This window comes from Geospiza fortis, unplaced genomic scaffold (assembly GCF_000277835.1).
Source record: "Geospiza fortis unplaced genomic scaffold, GeoFor_1.0 scaffold131, whole genome shotgun sequence".
Classification (NCBI taxonomy): Eukaryota; Metazoa; Chordata; class Aves; order Passeriformes; family Thraupidae; genus Geospiza; species Geospiza fortis.
Window position 1 is genome coordinate 2,383,964 of NW_005054391.1, and position 25,662 is coordinate 2,409,625.

Below are 25,662 nucleotides of genomic sequence, written 5' to 3' on the forward strand. Positions count from 1 at the left end.
CTCTGTGTACCTCTGCAGCCAGGTAACCTGTTCCTACACTTCTGTCCCAGACTAAACCTGCTCTAGTAATGTCCAACAAGGGATGTGGAGTGAGATGATGGCTTTTCTGCCTCTGTCTCTAGGGTAAAACTTCAACAACTTGGCAAAGAATAGGGGAGATCGTGTCACAACCAGCCTTATCCTTGAGTTCAGACTTCTGTTTTTCCTATGCAATTATTTAAATTAAAGCATTTTTTAAGAAAATGGAATTGCAATGTTCTAATTTAGCCTGTTAGATTATTAAAGAGTCTTTAATTAGGAAGAGTATTAAAGATGTGAAAAAAAAAGATATTGCTATTGTTCACCTGACTAGTTTTAGGATGGATGCGTACTCAAGATTCACTTTCCCAGAGAACCTTCTTCTGGACTCCTCCCAAGTCATGGTGAGTTCCATGGTGAAATTGGAGTATGTCCTTCACTTTGCTCCAAATAGGTTTGCAAGCTGCTGTGAGGTATCTTGGCCATTTGCTAAATAGAGGGCAAAACTTCAACCCTCAACTAGATTTTTTTCCTTCCCCTCTTTGGGATAGTACCTTTCAGAATTAACAAATCCAACTGCCAAATTCTCTGGTTTTTTTTTTTTATTTCTAGTGTGATGTAATCCTTCTCTCCCTGTGTGCAGAATACAAGCATTTAGCACTAATCCCACCTTTTATTATTTTTCTTTCCATTTGTAGGCAAGTTTTTAAAAGTGGTAGGTAGCATTATGACACATTACTTTATACTGCATTATAAATTTCTTGTTAATTACCATCTTCCAAATGTTACCCTTCATCCTTACTTTTTCTTTGTCCTGTCCATGTGACCAATAGGTATCAAGGAAAGCAGAAGGAATTTGAGGTGGGAATGGAATAGTAAGGGAATTGGCCTTGGAGAAAAATTTTTCCGTGAGAAAAAAGAATTCCAATAGGGAGAAGGCTGTAAGTTGTGAGTCTACATTAAAAAAAAAGCAGGCAAAATAAGGAGCACTGATAAAAATTCTGGTTGAAGCCAGCACGGTTAAACTTTGTGTAAACATTAGGCAGCTGTCCAGAGCTAATTAAATTTCCCAAGAGTGATGCCCAGTGAGAAGGGATTAAAACTGTCTTACTCAAAAGACAAAAGTTTTCAAAAATATTTTACTAGAGCTATTGATTGTTTGGCTTCCTGATTTCTATTGCAGTGATGTCCCAAAAGCTCCATTTTGACCAAATAGAATCAGTTGTTTTCTTTCTTTTAATTACTTCTCTGATGTTACTTGTGGGCTAGCAAGTGCTTTAATCACATACTGCCAAGTCAACATCTTTCCATAAACAAATTACCTAAGTTTTTACATAGCTTCCATTACCAAAAGATCTGTGCCCTGAGTTAATCACTCATTATGCTCACTGCTGTTGAGCACTGCTGACTGGAATCTCTGGACCTCACTGAAAATTATTAAACACTGGCAGCATAAGAGTGATGAGAAAGTACAAGCAGCAAAAGGTTTGCCAGCAACCAGCACAGGTAAGATGTTCAGAGACTAATAATGCTAACAGCCTTGTTCAGTGCTAGTTAAAATACATGGTTGCTTATACATAATGACCCCAGGCTAGGAAGGCAAAGTGAGGACAGTAGGGCAGACCATGTGCTTTTTAATATTATGGAGATATTCTTTCTTCAGATTTTTTTACCTCCTTTAGTGTCATGAAAGTGACAAATGACACTCATGGCTGACAGTGATTACAGCTGCATAATGGGATTATACTTCTGTTAAAAAGGGCACAGCTGGAGTCAGACCTGTAATTCCCTTGTAGATTCTTATGCTAAGACTATAGGGGAAAACAGGGGATGGAGTGCAGGTCAAAGGAGCATAGTAGTGTCACAGACATCTTTTATGAAAAATCCTGTCCTTAGGATTTTTCCTCCTGAGAAGCTGAGAGGCCTCAGGAACAAAATGTAAACATTGATTACCTGCTGCTGCGGAATGCAACAGGGGGATCTGTGATTGGTCTCATGTTGGATGTTTGTAATTAATGGCCAATCACAGCTCAGCTGGCTCAGGCTCTCTGTCCAAGCCACAAACCTTTGTTATCATTCTTTGCTATTCTATTCTTAGCTAGCCTTCTGATGAAACCTTTTCTTCTATTCTTTTAGTAGAGTTTTAATGATATATATATAATAAATAATAAATCAAGCCTTCTGAAACATGGAGTCAGATCCTCGTCTCTTCCCCAGTCCGAAAACCCTTGTGAACACCGTCACATAGTGCAGGATCAATTTTGCAATTTCATACTTTGAGAAAAATTCAAGGTGCTCTTATGTTACAGGCCTGTATAGAGATGTCATTTGGACTGGCTCTTTGACTGGTACACATAAAAGCATTTTGGTTTGAAAAGACCCTTGAGACCATAAAGTCCAACTGTTAAGCCAGCCCTGCCAAGCTCACCACTAAACCATGCCCCAAAGCACCATGACTACCCATTTTTGGAATATCTCTGGGGATGGTGATTCAACCACTTTCCTGGACAGTCTGTTTGAATGCTTGACCTTTTCCAGCATCCGTTCTAAACCTTGTGGCTCAACTTGAGGCATGTCTTTTCCCTTGTCCTATTACTTCCTACCTGAGCAAAGAGACCAACCCCCAACCTGGCTACATCCTCCTTTCAAGGATCTGTAGACAGTGACAAGGGCTGCCCCTCAACCTCCAGGCTGAACATCCCCAGGTCCCTCAGCTGCTTCTGATAGGACTTGTGCTCCAGACCCTTCCACAGCTCCATTGCCCTTCTCAGGAAATGCTCCAGCACCTCAATGTCCTTCTTGTAGAGAGGGGCCCAGAACTGGACACAGGATTCAAGATGTGGCCTACTACACTTTTCCCTAGTCTTGCTAGCCACATTATTTCTGATACAGGCCAGGATGCCATTGGCCTTCTTTCCCACTTGGGCACACACTGGGTCATGTTCAGAAACTGTCAACCAGAACTCCCAGGTCCTTTTCCATTGGCCTGCTTTCCATTCTTTCTGAAGCCTGAAGAATTACATGGGGGTGAAGTGACCCAAGTGGAGGAGCTGGCACTTTGACTTTGTGAACCTCATACCTCTGCTCCAAATCCTGTCCAAATCCCTTTGGGGAGACTTCCTACCCTCAAGCAGATCAAAAATCCTGCCCAACTTGTTATTGGCTGCAAAATGACTGAGGGTGCACTCAATCTCCTCATCCAGATCATTGATAAGGTATTAAACAAAACCTTATATTATATCTCCTGGTATATTCCAGGAGACTTGAAAACTACTAATAAAATAAAAAAATATTGGAAACATTGTTGAGATAGTTCACTCAAGCAGTAATTCTTATATTCTGACAAAAGGAAGGGGACCTTTATATCCCAAGGAATGCTAGACAACAAATGACTGATTTAGCTCTGCATAGTGTCCTTACTCATGTCAGCATCTGAACTGCAGCACAGGAGAACGCAGAGCAAGTTCTAAAAGAAGTGCAAGTATAATCAGAGATAAATAAAAAACAACAGTTACTAAAACCCTTTTCTGTTTTCAAACATCCAATATCCTCTGCAAGCAACTCCCCTCTCTGAGAACATCATATGTCTCCTGTCTTTTTACAAGCTCTATTTTGTGCTGCATTGTACTTAACTAGCCAGGAAGATTAGGAAGTACAGAAAAAAAAAATCAAAACCTGCACTTGTTAAAAGATCAAGGCACTTTTGTCTTCTGTTTCTGTAAGAAGAAATAGCCTAAATACTTTGAATTACCTGGGTTTTTTAAAGTCAATATTCTTAAAGTCAAAAAGTCAAAATTCTGTTTTCTTATCTTGGTGGCAGAAGGAGGGTTTTAAGTCTTTACTGCAGCTGGTGCTACTGGTAGCTGTGCTGAGCTTAAAGTCTACCTTAGCTGTCTTTAAAATAAAAAATCAGAAAGAAAAAAACAAAAATAAGAAAAGCTGTTAAATTCATCATAGCTCTTTTCCACAGAGTCATAACAAGAGCCAAGCAGCTGAAAGGGCAATGCATGAACATGAAGATGAATACCACTATCTATATGGTTTTCAGGCTCCCTGTATGAGATGTGACATCCTACTGAAGTTCTCAAACTTTGGATTCAGGGACAAAAAAGTGTTTGTATTGCGCTAAAACAATGGTTTTCTGTGGCAGAGAAAGGGCTCTTTGGGGAGATTTTATCACTCATGCAGGTGTCTAACACTTCTGAAGAAAAGAGGAAAAGTGTTTTCTTGGCCAGTGGCAGTACTAAGGTCTGGTTCTCAGTGGTTTGAAGTCCTGTGATTGCATTCTTGTGTCACATTTAATAAAAATATGACTGCAGATGGAAACTTTTCTCATGTTGGGATACTCAGCAATTCTCTAGCCTCTCTAAATACCCTGAGGCTTAGTATGAATTGAGGTCACACTGTAACTCAGTTCAGGCAAGGGATGGCCTTTCATCTCTACCTAGCTACCTGTTTCCAGTAATTTTGTGGAAAATTTGACATCCAGAATATTGAGACCTACTTCAAAGACCTTTACTCTCTGTTCAATGTTGCTGAAATTGGCTTAGGAGTTGCTTAGTTGGATGAGAGAGGCAGATAAAAATACACACACACTCACAACTGAGTTTGATCAAACTAAGCTAAAAGCAAACACCAGTCTTAGCTGGGTTTTTGTGTGTGTGTGCGCCAATGCATATTTAGAATTTTGTGATCTCTTAAGTAAAAAAACCAAAACTTTCCAAGATAACTTAGAGTTATTCTGTTTGGAAAGTGATTCTACAAAGAGCTTCATGGAATACCTGTGTTTTTACACTCCACTGGTTATCAAAGCAATGTGAAAAGATTAAACCTTTCAACAATAATAAAGATTATGCTGCCTGAATAGATAAGTCCTGTAGAAAAACCTCAGAAGGTCAAGGTTGCATTTGCACTCATGCAAGATTGAATAATTAACTGTTCTTTTTGTAGACTGCGGTGTACATGGCCTGGCACATTTACATTCAGTCAGATAAAAATTAGACTAAATTTTAAATAGTCATCCAGTACTTGTATTTTCTCTTCTTTTAAATTCTTTCCTTCATTTAATGGGTAGGAATATTTCTTCTTCTAAAGTGTTCTCCCCCTTCTCCTTAGCCCCTTTAAATACTTTCTGCTGTTTTGCAGATACTGGATAGTTTGTACACCACAAGCCAAGATCCTCTGGTTTACAGGTCAGCCTGTTGACCCCAGATAGTGTTTGTTTGTTTAGCATTGACAGGAATAACAGTGAAAACTCATTTTGTCAAAGACAGTTTCCAGTACTTGCTGGAACAAGTTCTGTGCTGTAAGAGATTTTCCTGATAGGTTGAGAGCATAATTGAATATCAGAAGGCAAAAAGACAATGTGGTTAACATATTAGTTTGAAGATTACTCTTAATAGGTTTGTATCTACAAATGTTAAAGAAACCATCATTTGTAAATACTTTGATTTTAGCAGTTAAGAAAGAAAACAATATGTAGGAATCTCAAATGAGTTGGTATTCTGAATCACTCCTATAATGATGCACTAAGAAAACTATTTTCAAGTGTCATGCATAGACATTCTCAGTTTTGCTGGATTATTTGTGAAGACAATTAGGAGTTTTGTCTTTCTGTTTAAAAAAAAAACTAAAAAATCAATCAACCAAAACTAACCCTCTCTTACTCCTCTGACTGTTTATCTTTTAATTGTAGCTATTTTCAGCAATCAGAAATTGGAAACAAATTTTGCTTTCCAGTTAGATCTAGCACCAAGCAGAAAATTTATGTAATTTATTTTGGATGCCTTCTGGTAAATGACTGGTCTAAAGAGCCTTTGAATGACTTAGGCAGTCAGGTAAAATTCCAGTGACCTATCTTGAGAAGATTGGTAGAGGAGAAGTTTGCGAAATCATTGCTCACTGTGGCCCCTCCATGGGATTTTGTGGCAACCTGTATTGAACCCTGGGCATTTTGGCTATTGACACTGTAAAAAAAAATTAGGATTTAAATGGTATAAAAACTACAAAGTAGGCAATTACCTCAAGTCCATTATAAAAGCCACAAAACCAAACATGTCTTTGGGGAAAGGATGTTCTTGTTAACTGATAACCAGTCAAAGTAGCTGAGGTAAAGCTCATTTCACAGTGAGACAAAATCCTTGCGCCTTTTTGTACCTGTCTCTTTCACTGTACTCTATGCTAGCTGTGTTTGCAAAATCTTATCCAAAAGGTATGTCTTGCCTTTTAGGAAATAGCATATGTAGTACTAGTGGGGATTGATTAATACTCCCTGCTAATCTAACTGTTCCTGTTACCACGGGCTAAGTTAATAGGTTTCCTGAAAGAGAAATTGTTGCCAGCAACCTGTCTTAGTTTTATTCTGGTGATGACAAACTCCAAACAACCTTAGAGATGCATTTCCAGAGCTTTCCTGATCCATATTTGTTATTTCTGCTGCTACAGGTTCAGACATGATAAACAAAAGCAGGATTTGTGCTGGAAATATCCTTAAGGAGAAAACTTTTATAACGTGAGATAGAATAAAGCACTTGAGAAGCTCCAGTTCAGATCAAACTGTTATTGAGGGCCTGGGAGCTATTAAAGTTGGGTTAAAATGCAGCCAGAGATAAGTTAGCTTGTGCAGGTTGTGGATCTCACCGGAGCTCATAAATCTCTCCACCAGCTTGGAGCATTACAGGCAACAGCAGCCAGCACCCTTTTTGAGAAGCAGATTTATTATTTCCAGTTCCAGTCTTGCTTTGTGGGATTTCTCATAGGTGGGATTCATGGCCTTGAACCCTGTATGGGACCTGCTTTCTCACACCTCCTTAGTGTGGTGGATGTTAGTTTCTTAGTTTCTGGATGCTCCATAGGTCCCTTCTGTAAAGGAAAATAGGAACTGGAGTAAGATTATTGTGAGACACAGGAGCACAGGGTTGGAATCACCCTTTATCCTCCTGTATTTTTGTAGAACTGTCACGCTTACCATGGTTCTCTGCATGCAACTCTCCATTTCTCTAGAGACCATAAGTGAGCTCCAGTATCCGTGGCTCAGGTATAGCTGTCTGTAGGTAAAGTATTTTGCTCTGAAGAGAGTTTTTTGTCTGCTGTCAGATCAAATGATGTTGATGGCTGTGATCAGAAAACCCTCTTGGAGACAAATGAAATTTTCTTCCATGTATGAGAAGACTACATTGTAGTCAAGAGTGTCAGGTGCTTCTACACAGTGCTATGCAAGATAGCCTAGGTTTTTCTTAAACTGTGAAGCGAATAGCTTTGTGAAAATACTGAAAGATATCAACTTTCTAACAGCTGTCACTGTGCATCGGAATTGGAGGTGTGGAAATCTACCAATTCTAGACTTCCTTGCTTCTGCTCCCAGCAGCACATTCTTGTTTTGAGGTAATAGGCTTTTATGAATCCTTGGACAAAGAACAGGTGTCATATTCACACAGATTCACTTGGGTTTATTTTTGGAAATTCTGTAAATTTGGAAATTTTTGGAAATTAAAATTTTGGAAAATTTCACTTGCAGAGTCCAGTCCTCTCTTCTGATAAGCCAGTGACTACTTAGGAAAAGGATGGTTATGGTGTATGCACTGGTATTTCAGCTGAAGATACATGAGTTATGAATGAAATTTGGTGGGGACAAAACAGGGAATTCAACTAGGAGTCAAATGTTTCCATGTAGTTTAATGTTATGGAAATTCATTCAATATTCATCATTATCCACAGAGTATCTCAAAAGGTTTTTAAAGTAATGTCATGGCAAATCTATTCAGCTTTTAAGAAGAGACCATGCTCACAGCTGAGCTAATTTATATTAATACCTGACATAACAGAAGTTATTTCACAAGATCTTTAGGCGTTATGTCTACAATTAGTTAAAGAGTACATACTTTATTGTCTTATCTCATTTACTAAGGGTTCGTTCTCATCTATTTGCAAATTTTACAGGCTTACAAAGCTTCAAGGTCTATTTCCAAAATAGCACATCTGCTAAACTGTGCCCTTACAAAAGATTAATTATTTTAAGGAAGTTTTAGCATAGAAAACAAGAAGACTTCAATACTGATAGGTTGGGGATTTTTGCTCCTTGAATTTGCATATGTAAATTTCCCTAGGTACCAAAACTTTATTCCAGTTTTAAATTCTCAGTGCTAATGCTAACAATAGATACATTCACTACAGTGTGATTGCACTAGATAGGCTTAACATCTAAAAAAACACTTGAGTCTATTATGCAATTTCATAAATACAAATTACCTGTGATAGAATTTGTCAATCAATTATAGCGTATAAATAACTCCAGTATTGGGACTGAATTGTATTCCTTGCCTTGTACATTCCAAATGTCACCATGCTGTAAGTCAGAACCTCTAAGTACTTATTTGCTTAAACAGAGACTATTAAAACATGCTAGTGCATAAGAATGGCTGTCCTACCTGCCTCATTTAGCATCAGCCATGGAGGGGGATGTCTGCATGAGCTGTAGTTACACCTCATCTCTCAAACCTGCAGAGTTAGGAGACTGCAGGAGCTGTACATTGTTTGTCTTCAAGGTTGTCTGTGCACAATGAAAACAATGAAAAACTGTGTTCAGCTGCATTTATAGAATTCTTCAAATGTTAGACTGTATTGAGTTTGCATGGCCTGGTTTTGGTAGCAGGGGGGCTGCAGGGGTGGGTTCTGTGAGAAGCTGCCAGAAGCTTCCTCCCTGTCCAGCAGAGCCAATACCTGATGGCTCTGGGACAGACGTGTCCCTGGCCAGGGCTGGGCCAATTAGAAACGGTGGTAACAGTTCTGTGATAACAGATTTGAGAGGAAGAAGAAAAAGTTATTGCACAGAAGTACTTGTGACCAGGGAAGAGCAGAGTGAGAATGTGTGAGAGGAACAACAGACCCCAAGGTCAGTGGAGAAGGAGGGGCAGGAGGGGCTCCAGGCACTGGAGCTGGGATTCCCCTGCAGCCCCTGGTGCAGCCCATGGGGAGGCAGCTGTGCCCTGCAGCCCATGGGGATCCACAGGGATGCAGAGATCCACCTGCAGCCCGGGAGGAGACCCAGGCCAAAGCAGGTGGATGCCTGCGAGAGGGCCCGTGGGAGACCCAGGCTGGAACAGGGTCCTGGCAGGGACCTGCGGGCCTGTGAAGAGAGGAACCCACACCAGAGCAGGTTTCCTGGTAGGACTTGTGCCCTGTGGGGAACCCAAGCTGGAGCAGGCTGTGCCTGAAGGATTGCACCCCATGGAAGAGTGACCCATGCAGCAGTAGTTTGGGGGGGGACTGTTGCCCATGGTATATAATCGCATTGGAGAAGTTCATGAAGAATTGTCTCCCTTGGGAGAGACCCCACAGCAGAGCAGGGACTCCTGTCCCTTAGCAGCAGCAGAAACAGGTGGTGAACTGACCATAACCCCCATTCCCTGTCTCTCTGTGCTGTTGGGGGTAGGAGGTTGAGCTGGGAGGGAAGGAGGGTGGAGGGAAAGTGGTTTTAAGGTCTATTTTTGGTTCTTATTATCCTGCTCTGATTTTGTTAGTAATAAATTCAATTAATATCTCTAATTTAAGTCTGTTTCACCTGTGATGGTATTTGGTGAGTGATCTCTCCCAGTCCTTCTCTCAACCTATGTACCCTTTGTTACATCTTCTCTGTCCTGTCCAGTTGCAGAGGGGAGTGACAGAGAGGCTTTGGTCGGTGCCTGGTGTCCTGCTGGAGTCGATCCGCTACAGCAATTTCCCAATATCCTTAAATGTCAAATTTTGGAAAAGGTCATTCAAATATCCATGAGATGAGATGCTGGACTTCATTTCATCCTCCAGGAAATGGCACAGCAGAGTAGTCTTTAGGAAGTGGGCCACACAGTAATGAAGTACTGAGCTAGGAGAAACTGTGCATACAGAAAATGAGCTCTGCAATAATAAATACTAGTGATAGGGGTTTTTTTTAAGGAAGCTATAATCTTTATTTTTCTTGATAAAATAAGTTACTGACCTCTGGCTAGATGGTTTACAAATTATAGGAGCAACAAATAGTTTACTATTTGAAGTGCGTGACTATCAATTTTATTTAGCTGTTGTGGAAAGAACATCTGGTGAAGATACATTTACCGACAATAAATGATGCTTGTATCAAACCTTATCAGAAGTGATTGCATTCCAGCAGTTAAATTAGATTTCCCTGAAGCAGGATAATTGAACTACTATGCAGTGTTTTGCCAAGATTTATGCTGTTCTGTAAATCTACTTGTGTCAGCTCTTATGTATCCATTCAGATGATTCTAAAAGATTTGGGAATCTCCAAAGATATAAGTTTGTGTATTTTTGTAGCTTAACCCAGATAGATTCCAGGTGATACCTGGAAATTCCTTATAATGGTTCTGTTTTTATACACATTTGGCTCATTTAACTATTTGAGGGTGGGGTTTATTTTGTTTGTTTGGTTTTGTTTGTTTTTTAACCTTGGATTGTTACAGGCACTGAAGCACATGTATTTTGCTCTTTCTGGATTGTTTGAGACCTTTTTATGTAGGGATCCTGGTTATTTAGTTCAACATTATGATTTCTGGGTATTAAAGTTCTCTTGTGGACGTAGAATCTTTGTTTTCCCAGCTGCCTCCTCTAAAGATTTTGTAACTGTCAATTGCTTCTCTATCCTAGACATCCTCACCAAGGGAAGGGGAGAACTGTTATATGTATTGACAGGTTTTCAAATGTCTTAGTGAGGACTACAAACGTAAGAATCTTTGTAGAAACCAGGGCTGCTTTTCTATCTGTTTGTGGGGTCAGGAAAATGGGGTATTCAAGCTGCATGTTTTAACACAGAGTCTTCAAATACAGCTTGTCTGAGATGGTTATTTGTGCTTCAGACTTCTATTTTATATTCCAAAATATTAAATGAAATGTGCTTTATCTAAGAGCCAGTTTTTGTATTTGAGATGCCTAAAGAAGAATATTTATATTTGGTCAAAATTATAATTTATGATCAAAAGGCACCATTGCCTTTGCAGGGACACTGTTGCTTCTGCTTAGTGATGGCAAAGACCTCATGGCTGGGACAGCCTCTGTGGTGTGATACGTGCAGTCATCGAGCAAGCCATCACCTAGGAGCTCCTTTGTGGGTTTTGGGTTTGACCCCAGCCACATGCAGAGTCTCTGAGTGCAACAAAAAAGTATATTGAATTCACTTCACTAAGTTAACCTTAAGAAGAATATTAGAAGAGTTAAGAATGAAATAGTGCATGCAAAGGCGAACAGTTCGGAGAACAATCCCTTCTTGAGAAACAGCTTCTAAATAGCAGGCAGAGAAGGAAGCACATAAATTACCTGAGCACCAAACTACCTGAAAATCATTTGAATACTCACTGAAGCAAAGTATTGTATCCAATGGTTCACTGCTAGGGCAGATCCATCTGCTTTCATTTCTCTTTATTTCTATCCCCTGTAAGAAAATCAACATAATTCTGCTACCTTAGTCTACAGTCCATAAAATCAGAACTATCAAAATTCCTTCTGGCTTGAACAGAGGTCTGAACACTTTTTTATTAGAAAGTGCTTTATTTTTCATAGAATCATAGAATGGTTTATGTTGGAAAGGATATTAAAGATCATCTAGTTTGCAGTTCACCTGCCATGGGCAGGGACACCTTCCACTAGACCAGACTCAGACACTTCCAGGGATGGGGCATCCACAGCTTCTCTGAGTAGTTTGTTACAATGTCTCACCACTCTCACAGTAAAGAATTTCTTTCTAATATCTAATCTAAACTTATTCTCTTTCAGTTTAAAGCCACTCTGTCTTGCCCTGTCATTTCATGCCCACTTGTAAAATGTCCCACTCCAGATCTCTACTAGGTTCCCTTCAGGTCCTGGAAGGTGCTCTAAGGTCTCCTCAGAGTCTTCTCCAGCCTGAACAGCCCCAACCCTCTCAGCCTGCCTTCACAGGAGAGCTGCTCCAGCCTGCTGATCATCATTGTGCTCTCCTCTACACCTGCTCCAACAGGTCCATGACTTCCTTATGTTGGGACCCCAGAGATGGATTCTCCAGGTGGGGTCTCGAGGGCAGAGCAGAGGGTAAGAATCCTCTCCCTTGCCCTGCTGTCCCCTGCTTTGGATGCAGGCCAGGATATAGTTGGCTTTCTGGGCTGTGAGTGCACATTGCTGGGTCATGTTGAGTTTTTCATCCACCAGCACCCCCATGCCCTTCTCATAAGGTCTTCTCTCAGTCACGTTTTTCTGTGATTACTTCACAGGTAAGGAAGGTAGAAATGAGTAGCTCACACTTAGGTTACAAGATCAGTCATTGACTTGTCAAACTGAAACCAAAGGGTTATCAGATGCCAGACTGCAAAGATGGTGTATAGAATGCATTTAACTTAACTGGGAGTTTATGGTTTATCTGCTCTTAGAGCTGGAACACTGTAAGATTTTTAATTCTACCTGGCTCTAGTCTAGTTTCAAATACAGATTTCAAAACTGCTGTCCTTGTATAGCAAATACATATCTGAGTTTTCCAGTGGTGATGTGCAGACACAAAACAGAAGTGGGAAATGGTTTTGGTTTGGGGACAAGGGTATTAGCAGGTGAGAAACATAAAAAAGGACAGAACAATATATAAAGACAGGTTACAATATATAGAGAAAATCACTGGTTCATTAGACTTTTTCTTGCACTATTGATTAAATGTGTAATGTATGATAAAATCAGCATCCTGTTTACTTTTGATAATTGCTGATCACATTAGCCTTTTTGCAAGAACAAGGTGATATATAATGGATTTATGGGAATTGTCTTGGGAATAGAGCTAAAATGGATTAATAAGAAGCATCTTTAAAAATTTAAAATAAAACCAAATGATAAAAAAATCACATCAAAATAGCTAAAACACTTGAGCTCCCACTGCAAGGTGAGAACAGGAATTTATGTTTGGATCTCTTGTATCTTGCTAAGAGTTTCAAGTTCCAAGTTGCTGTGTTCTCCTTCCATTACCATGTATTCCATGTGCTATTGTAACCTTTGTCATGAGCTGTCTTTGGCATAGTCTTTGAGCCCCAAAGATATTTTAAAATAACCTAAGTAATTGAAAATTATTTTAAAAAACATTGTACTCTCTATTAATCAAAAAATGAAGTTTTCCACAGAAGTAAAAGTGCCCCATTGGCTAAATTCTGTTCCTTTGGAAGCCAATAGGAGCTGTACCTCTGCTCTCAGCATGAGCAGGGAGAAAATGTCTCACAGTGAGTTTTTAAGATATGTAGATAGGTGCTGTGCTTTGGCAGATTGCTAAAGCCAGCCTTCACGATTCATCCAAGGCAATTTTATTCATGGGATTTAAGCTTCAAGCTGCAATAGACACAGCACATGAATCTGAAAATCCCTATCTGCATTGTTTGATGCCTTGATGCCTTTGAAAATATATTCTCGGAAGGTGAAGTGGAAAAAAATCCTGACTACAAGCAGAACAAAGCCCTGTTTTGATATGACCTACACAACCTTTTTAATGTGACAGTGTCATGGTGGTATATTTGAATTTTGTTAGGATTGAGGCACAAACACCTTAAATTCAGAATAGCTCCATGAACGTACTTTTTTAGAATTCATGAAACTTCTTGTTTTGGTAAACAATGAATTGTACATTCTTGAGCTTAAAAGTATCTTTTTTTTTTTTTCTGGAGTAAATATTGTCAAGCTAAGGTCTGTCTAGATAATTGAGGGTTAGAGATGTCAGATTTGGAAGAAAGGGGGCAATAATTATTGAGCAGAGAGCTTTTTATACAGTTGACAGCTGTCTGAACCATTGAGAAACTGATAATGTTACAGGTGATCTCTGCTGGGATGGATTATTGAGCATCACCTAGCCAAGATGACTGGATTCTCATCACAAATGTAATTTGTCTCACAGCTATTGCCACGTTGTATGTGGTAGTGGAGTAGAAAGAATTATGCTTGTCTCTAATTCACCGAGAGTCACAATAGATAAATTGGAGGTCAAAAAGGCCTTTTGGGAGAGCTCTTGCTGAAAAGGGTTATATAAATGTAAAGTAGTATTATTATTATTTATGAGCAGTTTGAGTCAAATGTCATGTTGGATGCATTTCATCAATCTGAGATTAGACTTGGGCCTGTGGCTCAGCAACAGCTCAGTGATACAAACAGATAGGGGATGTTTTACCAGGCTAAACAGAATCTCAAATAAAATAGCAAGTACTTCTCTACAACAGCCCTCCCATATAGTGATATTTCTGAAGTCTGGCATTTGGAACAGCAGATGGGATTGCACAAAGCTTTTCCACCAGGGCAAGAAATGACATGCAGTTTCCAACCCATTGCAGAAGTGTTTAATTTAGATCCCATTAAGATTTTTGCTGCACAATAGAATTGTGGAAAATAGATATCAATATTTTATTATATGCATGGATTACAGCTGTATAGAAATGTAAGAAACAGTGACAAACTCATTGCCAACATGTGTAGCATATTCTGTTCTTTCAAAAACCCTTATTATGCAGTGAGCTTTTCTCTCCCAGGAAAAGGGAAGGGTCCACTCATCCCCACCTTCTCTCTGCTCACCATGATTGTGTGTGTGAGTGAAAATATCCTAGGGGGAAAAAAAAAAAATAAATTAGGCTTTCTCCCACTAAGACTAGGGAGACATACCTCTAGCCCACAGATAGATAGACAGATAGATAGATATGTAAATACACTTGATTTCTGAAGTAAAATCTATTACCATTCCCCTTTTGCGTTTTCTCTCCACTGGCTTTAATTAAGTTTACTCCAGAAAGTTTGTGAGGTATTCTTGTTACATGAAAGAGAAAGATTACACACTATGGAGTGGTTCCTGCTAGCTTGACCATGATTTATAAAGCCAGGATTTAATATCCTTTAAGCTTTTCTGTTTGCAGACTCATTTTATTTAAACTGCATTTATATAAACTGGTCAGCAGATTAGAGAAGCAGCACTATAGCCTTAATTTCAATGTCACTTTCCAGCTGTTTTGGTCAGGCTTCATGCCTGGATTTAATGTATTTGTGCACTAAAATGAAAATACATCTCAATGATAAATCCTCTCCAAAGCAGAGTGAAATAGCAGTAAATAACATCTGTTGAAACCAAATGAAAATAAAAACCAAAAGCCCACAGGAAGACCAGATACAGTAGGGAGCTTGAAATCAAACCAAATGTGAAACTCCGGCTTAAAAAGAGCGATTAAAACCTTAAAATTATCCTTAGATGGGGAATAGGGAATTTGACCTACCACTTGTGCAGGTTTGTTAGTTCCACATGTACAGGGGATCAGTTATTAAAAGATGACTGTTGCATTGTTGGGACTGATCCAGGCCTCCTTAATTCATCTCAAGGATGCGCAAGTTCATTACAGATATTCATGACAAATATTCACTGATACTCATATCAGATATTAACTGATTATCCCAGAAATAAATTCATGCAATATTATGTTCTTGAAATTGAATAAACGGAAAGAGCAAAGAGATCTCCTTTTCAGCCAACTCTTAAAAGAACAAATCCTGGTATCCCAGATGTTCCATTCCTGTCATATATACAGGCCCAGAGCTAAGCACATAAATATCTGGTCCCTCTCATATTTATTTATTTCCCAGAGGCTCCAGTAACCTTCCACCCGAGATTAATGACAAGAATAGTCTGAAATCAGCTATAAAATCAGATGTAAATTGTTTTATTCAGCTAGCCATTGTCATCTGTATATGAAAAATGTTCACTGTGTTACAGACATGAGCTCTGTATCTATGGTTCTAGGCTTGAATCTATGTTCTCCTTCATCTAATACTTCCATTTTTTTCACAGGTAAATGCCAGACACTGCAGCTCTGACAGTCCCACAGTGTTCAGTGGACTGTAGTGTACTTGCAATAGAAAAAAAAAATATATGGAAGGACTTGGCCCTCCCAAGATTCACTTTGATTTTTCTCTTATATAACACTATAAATGAGAGGTAGAGGAATGCAATACCTTCCGTAAATATCCAATAGTATTTAAATAGAATTTTCCTCTGGCTTTACCTTCAAATTATCTATATATGATTTATCACATTTTACCTGGGCAAATGAAAGAGACTGTTAAAGCCTGACTTTTCCTGATGTACTGTAGACATCTAACATTACTTCCATGTTTAAAGTAGTATAAAGGTCCCTTCCTTCATATTTACAGGGCTATTTGAGTTTATAGGTATATTCCATAATTCTTGTTTCATTGTGATTTATATGAAGAGGTAGAAGAACACAGCATTCTTGGATGGGCAGATGTTATGGCATGTCCCATGGGGTTGCATTAAATTGCAGCATGGGTTTTGCTAGTGCAAACTTGAATCTAATGTAGTTTGTGGATGTGAAAACGGTGACAAGTAATAAGTCAAACAAAGAGCTAATGCTTACCAGCTCAGAAAAAGAATGTGCGCTTTAACACAATGAAAGCAAGTTATGTTACTTAAAGTCTGGAGAATATCCACTTCAAAGAAGATACTTCCTTAAAGCAAATAAGGCTTAATCCATAAGAAGGTAGTATATGGTGACTTTGAACATGTTGCAGAGATACAGTGAACAGTAGTTTCAATTAAACCATGGAAAAATGTATTCCCTAAAATAAGTGATTTTCTGTGGATTTTGATTAACCTTATTTTTTAATAAATAAAATTGTTCCTTGTTTACGCATAGTTATAGGCAGGAGGGAAGGAAAAAGAAAACCAAAAATGCCTGCACTGACCTACCACATCTGCTAAATCCCAATTAGTCCATGGAAAAAACTCAATTCCTCTTTATCATTTTGAATGTTTTGTTTCAGTGGTCCTATAAGTTGCAAGCAAAGTCATTTCCAGCACATCCCCAGGAGACTATTCCCCAGTCTAACACACCTCATTCTAGGATGCTGAGATTTTTTTTTCACAATTGTATTTTAATTGATCTTTTAGACTAGCAGGTACTATCTCAACTAAACTGAAAAGAATTGCAGAAGTCACTAAGCAAAAGCCTGCTCAAAATCAAAGCAAGTCCTTGACTGGAGATGTGTCGTGCAGACCATAGAGTATGCAGAGGAGGGACAGAAGGAAAGTAATAATCCCTTTATAAATATCATTCCTAGAGAGGAAAGAAATAGTGTAAGAGGAATTTGGTCTTATTTCCTTTGATATGCTGTTCCTGGTTTCCCTGGGTGCAGTATAAACTGTCTGCAGAAGTCTTGTGTGACTCCCACTGGCACAGGAAAGATATTTGTGGCAAATTCCTGCAGCTTTCCCATGCTTTTCTGGGAGCTTCAAGGTGCAGCCAGCACAGCAAGTTTGCAGCTTGCTCTGACATGAGGAACTGGATCAGCATGGAGCCCATCAGACAGAAATGTTTGTGGCTCATATATCACATCCCTTCAAAATTAGTGTGATTGATCTGGGATTAATTCTTTATCTTTCCCCTTGCTTTGCTTTCTCCCCAAAGAACAATTCTCATATGAACCACGTAAAGATGACAAACTACTGTTTTGGGGTGCAGTGACTGCTGGAGAGGAAAAGGTAAAATGAAGTGCCCAGTTAACAGGAAAAAAATTCTTCTGAGATCAGTAACTCTTCTGAGATCAGTAACTCTTCTCCTATCTGTCTGCCCAAACAAGTAGAAGCATCACAAACAAGGAGCTTTTTTAAAGGGATTGTAAAATTGTTGCTCCACAAAAAAATTACTCAAACACATAATTTCAGCATTCATTCACAGAAACTATGGAAAATGCCCAAAGCCTCAGGACAAACACAACCCCCAAATGCCAAAAGCTACGAAAATGCCTGTATGCCAGTGGTGAAAACTCTTTCTGCATGACCAAGAACAGAAATTATTTTAGCAAGGGTTAAACAGATAGAGCAGCTGAATAATACTAGAAGTGATTTCCCATTAATATTTAGGGATGGTAGAAGTTAACTTATAGGAATCATGTTTTCTAGTTTTGCTGAGGAAACTAAGTAATGATCCTTGCATTTCTGAAGTTTTGTCTTTGCTTAGAATTGCAAGAGAAGGAAAGCTGCAACTAAAATTACATTCTTGATACCACTTTTTGTTCAATAGCAAGTAGAAGACAAACCTAAAGGCTGCCAGTTTTCCAAACTTCTCTAAATGCATTGAATAATAATGACATTATAAAACAGTATTATTGTATAATATAAATTGTATTACATAATCCCCTGGAATCTTCTGCTTCTGGTGCAGTCCTGACTGAGCATTTCTGTAATCTGAATGGTGAATCTGAAGACTGATGAAAGCAAGCTGGGGATCAGAATGTAGAAGTCTGGAGAAATACAGATTCCAAGTATCACCCTCCCATACATTTAACTTCACCTGGTTGTAACTGAAAGTGTAAAATATTTTTCATGCCTTTTCTTTAAAGAAAATATTTCTGTTGTCACTGCAACCCTTTGGAGTCTGACAGGTTCCATCTGCAGGTCTCACACCTTGCTGTGGCAGGGAAGCAGCTCTGGTTGTCCCTGCCCTACTCTGGCCCTTCCTTCACCTTGCACAGTGCATGTGTTCATGCCTTGCACAGGGCCAGGCAGAAACAGGAATCTGTAAAGGACAAAGGAGAGGGAGAAAGTATAAATAAAGATCTTAAAGGAATCTATACATACTAACCTTAGGCTGGATCCTGGGGATTGTACCAGCATGGAAACAAATCAATATATTGCACATTTCTCAATGGAGGAAATTGCTCTTCAGATGTTTGAGTGCTCTGGTGTGTCTGTGGATGGAAGGGAAAAGCTGGGAGGTGACCATCTGCCAGAGGATTCTGTGCTGCTTTCTGTCTAACTTCTGTTTCTCTGACAAGAACAGATCATACCTGGTGACACATGAGCTTACATGTATCCATCTGTATTCATCTGACCTCCTCGCAACCCCTGCAGGGGGTTACAGACAGATATAGGGGCATATTTGTCTTTCTTGCTAAAGAGACACAGGGCAAAAATCCTGTACGCTGCTCCCTGGTCCTTCAGAGATTTAAGCAAGACATACCTGTTCAGTAGCAACTCATCCATACTGGTCCATAAGCTGCCAAGGTTGTTGAAACTCCCAGTGGACGGGTTATCAGGGCTCCAAAAGGCCTGGAAATGATGCAGAAGCTGGCTTTCTTCTCAGCTTCTGACAAAGCCAGTGGCACAGCATGACTTCTTATTATATGGGAGAGATGGGAGGCATCTTTCCAGCTGTGTAATGGAGCACAATGAAGGGGTCTTGACTCAGCCTGAGGAGGCTGGTATCTGTGCAGAGTGAAGCAGGGCAGAGATTGCTGGCTGGATGCAGGATCACAGCTGGGTTAGCACGGCAATGTGCCAAGAAGATTAGCCCAACTCCTCAACAGAGCTTGCTGTATTTTCCAGCTTCAGGAGTTAATTTCCTTAGTGTGAATTTTGGGATAGCTTGCCCTATCCACTGTACACATTAGAAACTCTCCTTGACCAATGATCAGTGGACAGTATGTTTTTATTTCTCCTAAAATGTATTAAATGGTTGTATTTTATTTGAATATTCTGTCCGCTAATCAGGGAATTCCCATATAGGGAATGCTTCAGGAACCCTAAACTCTACCATGGTTCATGTAACATGAACTGGCTCCATGTAGAACTGTTCTGCCTATCAGGCATTAACAATTCTTTTTACGTCCTGATCAAGAAAGTAAATGCAACTAACAGCTACTGGACTTCATGAGAGTGATGCTGAGCACAACATCTAACTGCCCTGACGTGTTCTTTTATATAAGTCCAGGCCTCTGGAATTTCTCACAGGAATATAACAATAAACATGATAGCACTATAAAATAGCAGTCCTTCCAACAAAATAAAAAGCTTTGCATTTTTGCAGGAATCTGTGAAGTTCTACTGGCTTCAGTTCTTATTGGCAAGTAAGATGTGCAGATGTGCAGATGGCCATAACAGCTAAAGAAGAAAGATAAGGAGCAAGGAACCTCCTTTGTGCACATTATAGGTACAGCTGGCTTGGGCCAGGGGAGGGATTGGTGTCTTAGTTATCTGTATTTATAGCATATGTCTGCATTAAGGAAATAAGCATTTGTGCCTTTTAAGCATTTTTTAAAAATCATTTTGTACTGATTTTTTTTCCACGGAACCCACAATCCAGTCTTTTTTCCCCTGATTTTCCCAGGAAAACACATTCTCTAATTCCTTGCCTTGAGAACAGAAGGGTTTAGAAACTTTTATTCTGACTCTGTCTTACTGAAAAAATTAGTTTGCTGGAGAAAAAAAAAAGAGGGAGAAAGAATCACAAGATAAAAACAAGAATTACACAAAAAAGCAGTCTTGCTAAAAAGTAACATAGGGTAGATTGGGAAGTGTGTAAGAGCTTCATGGATTGCTGCTCTTACTGAAGAACAGCTTTTTGTATACCACAGCTTAAAAACCCATCTGCCTCGCCAGGGTCTCATCAAGGATTAATTGTTAAATTATGAAGAAAATCTTCCTTAAACCAAACTGTTACCCCAGGTAGCACCGGTTAAAGGGCTCCAGGGCTCCAAGTTTCCTTGTTTTCAGAGAAGTTGGCTGCCAAACAATCCATTCACCTTTCCCCTCTGTAATTCTATCACACATCCCGTACCCTTTCTGATTTCCTTCTCCAGTGCTTGCATTTTATACATCTGTCTTTTTTTTGTCTTCCCCATGACTACTTTGAAGAAATACAAGACCTTTGAAATGGGTTTGTTCATTTTATTCCAACATAGTATCATTCTTAACCTCCTGCCCTTACCTACTGATTAGTGCTGTTGGGAACGATTAAACACTTGCAGTAGTCTGTCTTTGAGCTGGCTGCACTTCTGGACTGAGAGAAGTTGCACTCTAATATCTCTCTGGAAGTGAAAGTCTCTGGGTAAAGAGAAAAAACCAAAAACCAGTGGGAAGCTTTTCCGGTTTCGCGTCCTTTCATGTCACTTCTTTTGCCATGTGAGAGAATGTGGATACACACAGGGGAGAATGGGAACAAGAAGAGGTGGATCTGATACGTATTCATAACTACAACGAATATGATTTGATAATCACTATAAGAAATCATTGGGAGTGTTTATAGTAATAACTCTTTAATATAAGTGCTGATACAAACAGCAGAGGAAAGAATAAGAGAAGAAAAAGAGACAGAAACATAAAGGGTGTTGATTGTTTTCCTAATTACATCTATCTATTATTAGAAGAACCAATTCAACACCACAGGAGATGCCCCAGTCAGCCAGACCTATGGTGCCTCCTGCCCCAGACTCTACCTCCAACAGTGGCAATACAGCCTTCAGGATTCTACTGTGTGCTAGTAGTTAGTATTGCAGGATCCATCACCTGAATTATTTAATCAGCTTTAATCTTATTCACCCTATGGTCATTTTTAATTTTTAATTCAGATTGAAGAGTTTCTGTCTTTTCAGTCTTCCCTCATCAAGCAGATTCTCTGATTCCTCCATTGTTGCGTTTCAGTTGCTTTTCTTTGTACCTAAAAGAGCATGGTATCATCCAGAATCCAAAACATTCTGTGGCTTGTTTTGGTTTTTTGGACAAACAAAGGAATATAAGCAAACTTTGGATGCCTCTTTAGATATTTTCTGACTCATTATCAGACTACTTTTTTTTGCTGAATCTTGACTCTGAAAGCTACAGACAAAACATTGGGTATCATTGCATGTTTTCCAAGTGTGGAAACCATTGAACAGCACCTGAAAAAAAGTAGTTCACATATATTAGAAATGTGTGTCTACTTCTCTTATATATCAAAGAGTTTAAGAATTTTCATGCCTACAGATGCAAATGGAAAATCTTTTTCTACTCATTCTTATCACTTACAGATAAGGTCCTGAATGCATTTGACTTGCCTGCCATGACTAATATACCTTAAAGTAAAAGTAGGGTCTGATAGCTCACTTAAAGCCATTCCATGTTCTCTCTGGCTCTTTTGAGTATGCCTGTATCCACTCTTTGATATTTTTCTACTCCTTCACATTGCCATTATTTTTTTTCTGTATTAGCAGTTTCAGGAGCCAGTAAGGATATAGACTCTTCCACCCACCCTAGTCACAATTCCCATACATCTTTGTAAACTTCCTTCCTGTGCAGATGGAGATATACTGACCTGTAAGTCATGGACATCTATCTGCATTCTTTCCTCAATCACTTAGAGGAAAACTGGGTTATTTCTTTACATTTGTGTTTCTATCCAGAGACTTTTAAACTGTACATCAGGTTTTTGCCATCTCTCTGTGTTTGTCTGTTGTTTGTTCCAATCTTAAAATATAATCTATCTATATTAACTCTAACACCTTTTTTTTTGCCATCAAAATTTTATTCTCTTTTGTTTTGAAATACTTCAAGCACAAGGTATGAACCAAAATATATTTTGGGCAAATGATGTCTTACTGATGGCTGCTCAAAGTCCAAAGACACCAGTTATTTTTTTGTGGAAAAATAACCTGCTGTTTCCCCCCTCCCGAGTGTAATGTATCCAAAAAGGCTTCCCTTTCAACAATCCAGTCTCATTACTTGGGCCTTGAGCAGTCCCTATGCAGTGTGTCTGTAATAATTGTGTGAGTCTTGGTGTGACAGAGACAATATTTTTAAAGTGCTTTTCAGGAGAACCCTTCCCTGCCCCCCCAGCCTTTTTGCTGGCAGAGACCTTCTGCAACATGGTGCAAGGAAAAGAGAACAAAATACAGACTCATTAAAATGCCTTGTGGACAATACAGGCTGTCTGATGTAGTGTGACATACTGACCCACATAACAGCAGACAATCTACCTCCTCCCTGAAAAGGCACACCCCTTAAGTGCCTGGACATGGAGAAGGGTATGGAGGAGGGATGAGGTTCAAAATAAGAGAGAAAAAAAATCCTGCATAAAATGTAGAAAGCTTCCATTTCTTTCCCTTTCCCAAACATTCCTCAGGCAAAATTAATACTTTGAGGTTTTTTCTTTTGGTAATTGTCTACCTGACTGCTTTGTACCTCATAAACCTGGTCCCTGGCTGCTTTTATAGAGGCACTCAGAAAAATGTGGCCATTCTTGGTGTTGCAGATAATTGTTAAGCATTTTCTCCTTTGCACAGATAGTGTTATCAGCACAGGTAGTATTCTCGGGTGTTCTTCCAGCCTTTGGAAAACGGTTTTACTATAATCTGTAGGCAATTTTCCCTCTAATGCCGTAGGCATGTGCTGCTCCTTTTGTGGCTGTTTAGCAATTCTCTAACAGATTAATAGGAGAATAGTTCACTCAGTGACAATCTGAAACTTTAAAACACCCTCAAATGCCTCATTATGGACCAAATAAAATAGTTTGTTGTCTGTGAATGATTAGTCCCTCTCATATCTTCCTGGCTCTATTGCTTTCAGAACGCTTATCTCAGGGTGCATTTATTTGCTTGTGCTGGCCTGTTTATAGGTACTGTATCCCTTCAGTGGGAGCTTACTGTATTTTCCTCATTTGCAGTAATCAGTGAATTTCCATGATCTATAATCATAATAAGTCAGTTGAGGCATGTTCTTCAGGAAACGAATTTCAGTTTCTAGGGGTGGGCTGTCATCTCTGCTTCTGTCATATCATGTAAGATATAGCAAAGAAATCACAGTGCTGGACGAAGAAGTGCTTGAAGAGCCAGGCTAAAGAGAGAAGGATTTTTTGCATCACTTTTCTGAAGAACAACACTTCTCAGCTGTACTGCAGTGCATCTTTGTAATGGTTTACTTGGTTTTCATTTAAAGGTTGAAGCATCGTTGTTCTCAGGCCTTTTCAGGCCTTATGGGTTGCCAAAAGCAGCTTTAGGACCAGCACAGCTCCCCTGAGTCACTTCAGTGCATTGCACAGGGTGTACACTGGACTGCTTCCCCAACAGTCCAAGACACAAGGGACACAAGGGAGAAAGTGAGGTGGGAATGGGTAACAGCTGAGGTGCAGCCATGAGTTCACACTCCTTCAGATCTCCTGCCTCTGCCAGAGGACCTGCATGGGACTGCCACCTGTAAAAAAGCCATGGAGAGGGATTTCCTGATTGGCTTTTTGGTTTGGTTTGGGTTTTCCACTCAGACACAAGGTCTAAAAAGAAAATCTAAGTTCTTTCCACTTTGGGGAAGAAGGCTCTGGCTACCTGAAACCCAACAGAAGGTAAGGGTAGGATGGGAAGTACCTGCAATAACAACTGTCCTTAACTTTGGCCAGGGCACCAATATTAAACCATTTGCACTCAAGAAGCTTTGAGGGGTTCTCTGGTAACAAGACAGACACAGGCACTACTCTTGGTGCCTCTCCTCCAGTATCAAGAACTGGTCTCTGGCACTGCAGGCCTGCTGCTGAAGGAAAAGCGTAAGTGCTGCATCTTATCTTACCCCGAGGCAGTGTCCCAGCAGTTTTCAGTTCAAGTATTGATCAATTTTGGTCCTATAACTGAGCATACCCTTAGGTAGCATGAATGTTATTTTTTAGCTATTACTGAAAGAAGTAGAAAGAGAATAGATCAAGTCAGCCAATTTTTTACTGATCTCCTAAATAATCCTTAGCTAAGTACAACAGAATGTGGCAGAAAAATGTGTCTACACACAGATACAGAATAATCATAAATGTAAAATATTTCTGCAGCATATGATATAGCTTATATTAACAAGTGTGACACAAATTTAGAATAATGGAAAAATTTTGACTCTTAAAGATGTCTGGAGGTCATTTAGTCCAGCCCCCAACTGAAACTGGGCTCAGCTAGAACAGGATCTTTGTTCAATATCTTGATCAATTGAGTTTTGAGTATCTCCAAATTTCAAGCTTCCCAAACTTCTCTAGGCACCTGTCCTGATGTTTGAACTCCCTTATGGTGAAGAACTAGAGCTTGAACTAAAAACTAGAGTTTGAACTCTCTTATGGTAAAAAAAAACCTCTTGAAAAACTAGAGCTTGAACTCCCTTATGGTGAAAAAAGAACATGTCCCAGTATGTTCTTTTCACTACATGCCTCCAATAAAAGTGTGGCTCCAATTTCTGTACACTCTCCTGTTAAGCAGAACACAGAAACTTGAAGATAGGCAAGGGAAAAGACTTGAAAAGAGGTAATAGTGAACCTAGAAATTACAAAGAGTAAAATTTTCAAACTGGCTAGCTTTATTTTCAGAGTTACTGACTGTTGGCAGACAGAGTGCTTGGAAAGACATGATATTAGATGATCTTTCACATGAAGAATCTTGGTTTGCAGATGTGCTAGGGAAGTAACTATAAATCTATGTTTTGTATCCATTTTCTGTTTATTTTGACTCAGAATAGATTTTGGAAGATTAGATTTGGAAGATTAGTCTCCAACTCAGATTTTTTTTATATTTTCTCTAAATGAAGAAGAATGTCTGAATTCCCTAAGCTTTGGGTGGTTTGGGATTTTGCAGAAACATGCAAAAGAAGAAAAGACAGCTTAAAGGTTGGATGAGACGTTCAAGTGCACACCTGCATGCTTAGAGAGCCAGTATCTCAGAGAACCTTCCAGCCTGATCACATCAGGAAAAGGAAGAGGAGGGCCTTTTGATGGGTCACTGAACTGTCCCTTTCATTCAGTTTCTGTGTTAAAGGAAATTAAATATTCCAATAGGGATTTACAAAAGGTGCTTCAAGTTGTTTTCCTGCCCTGCACCTCTTCTACCTGCACATCCCTC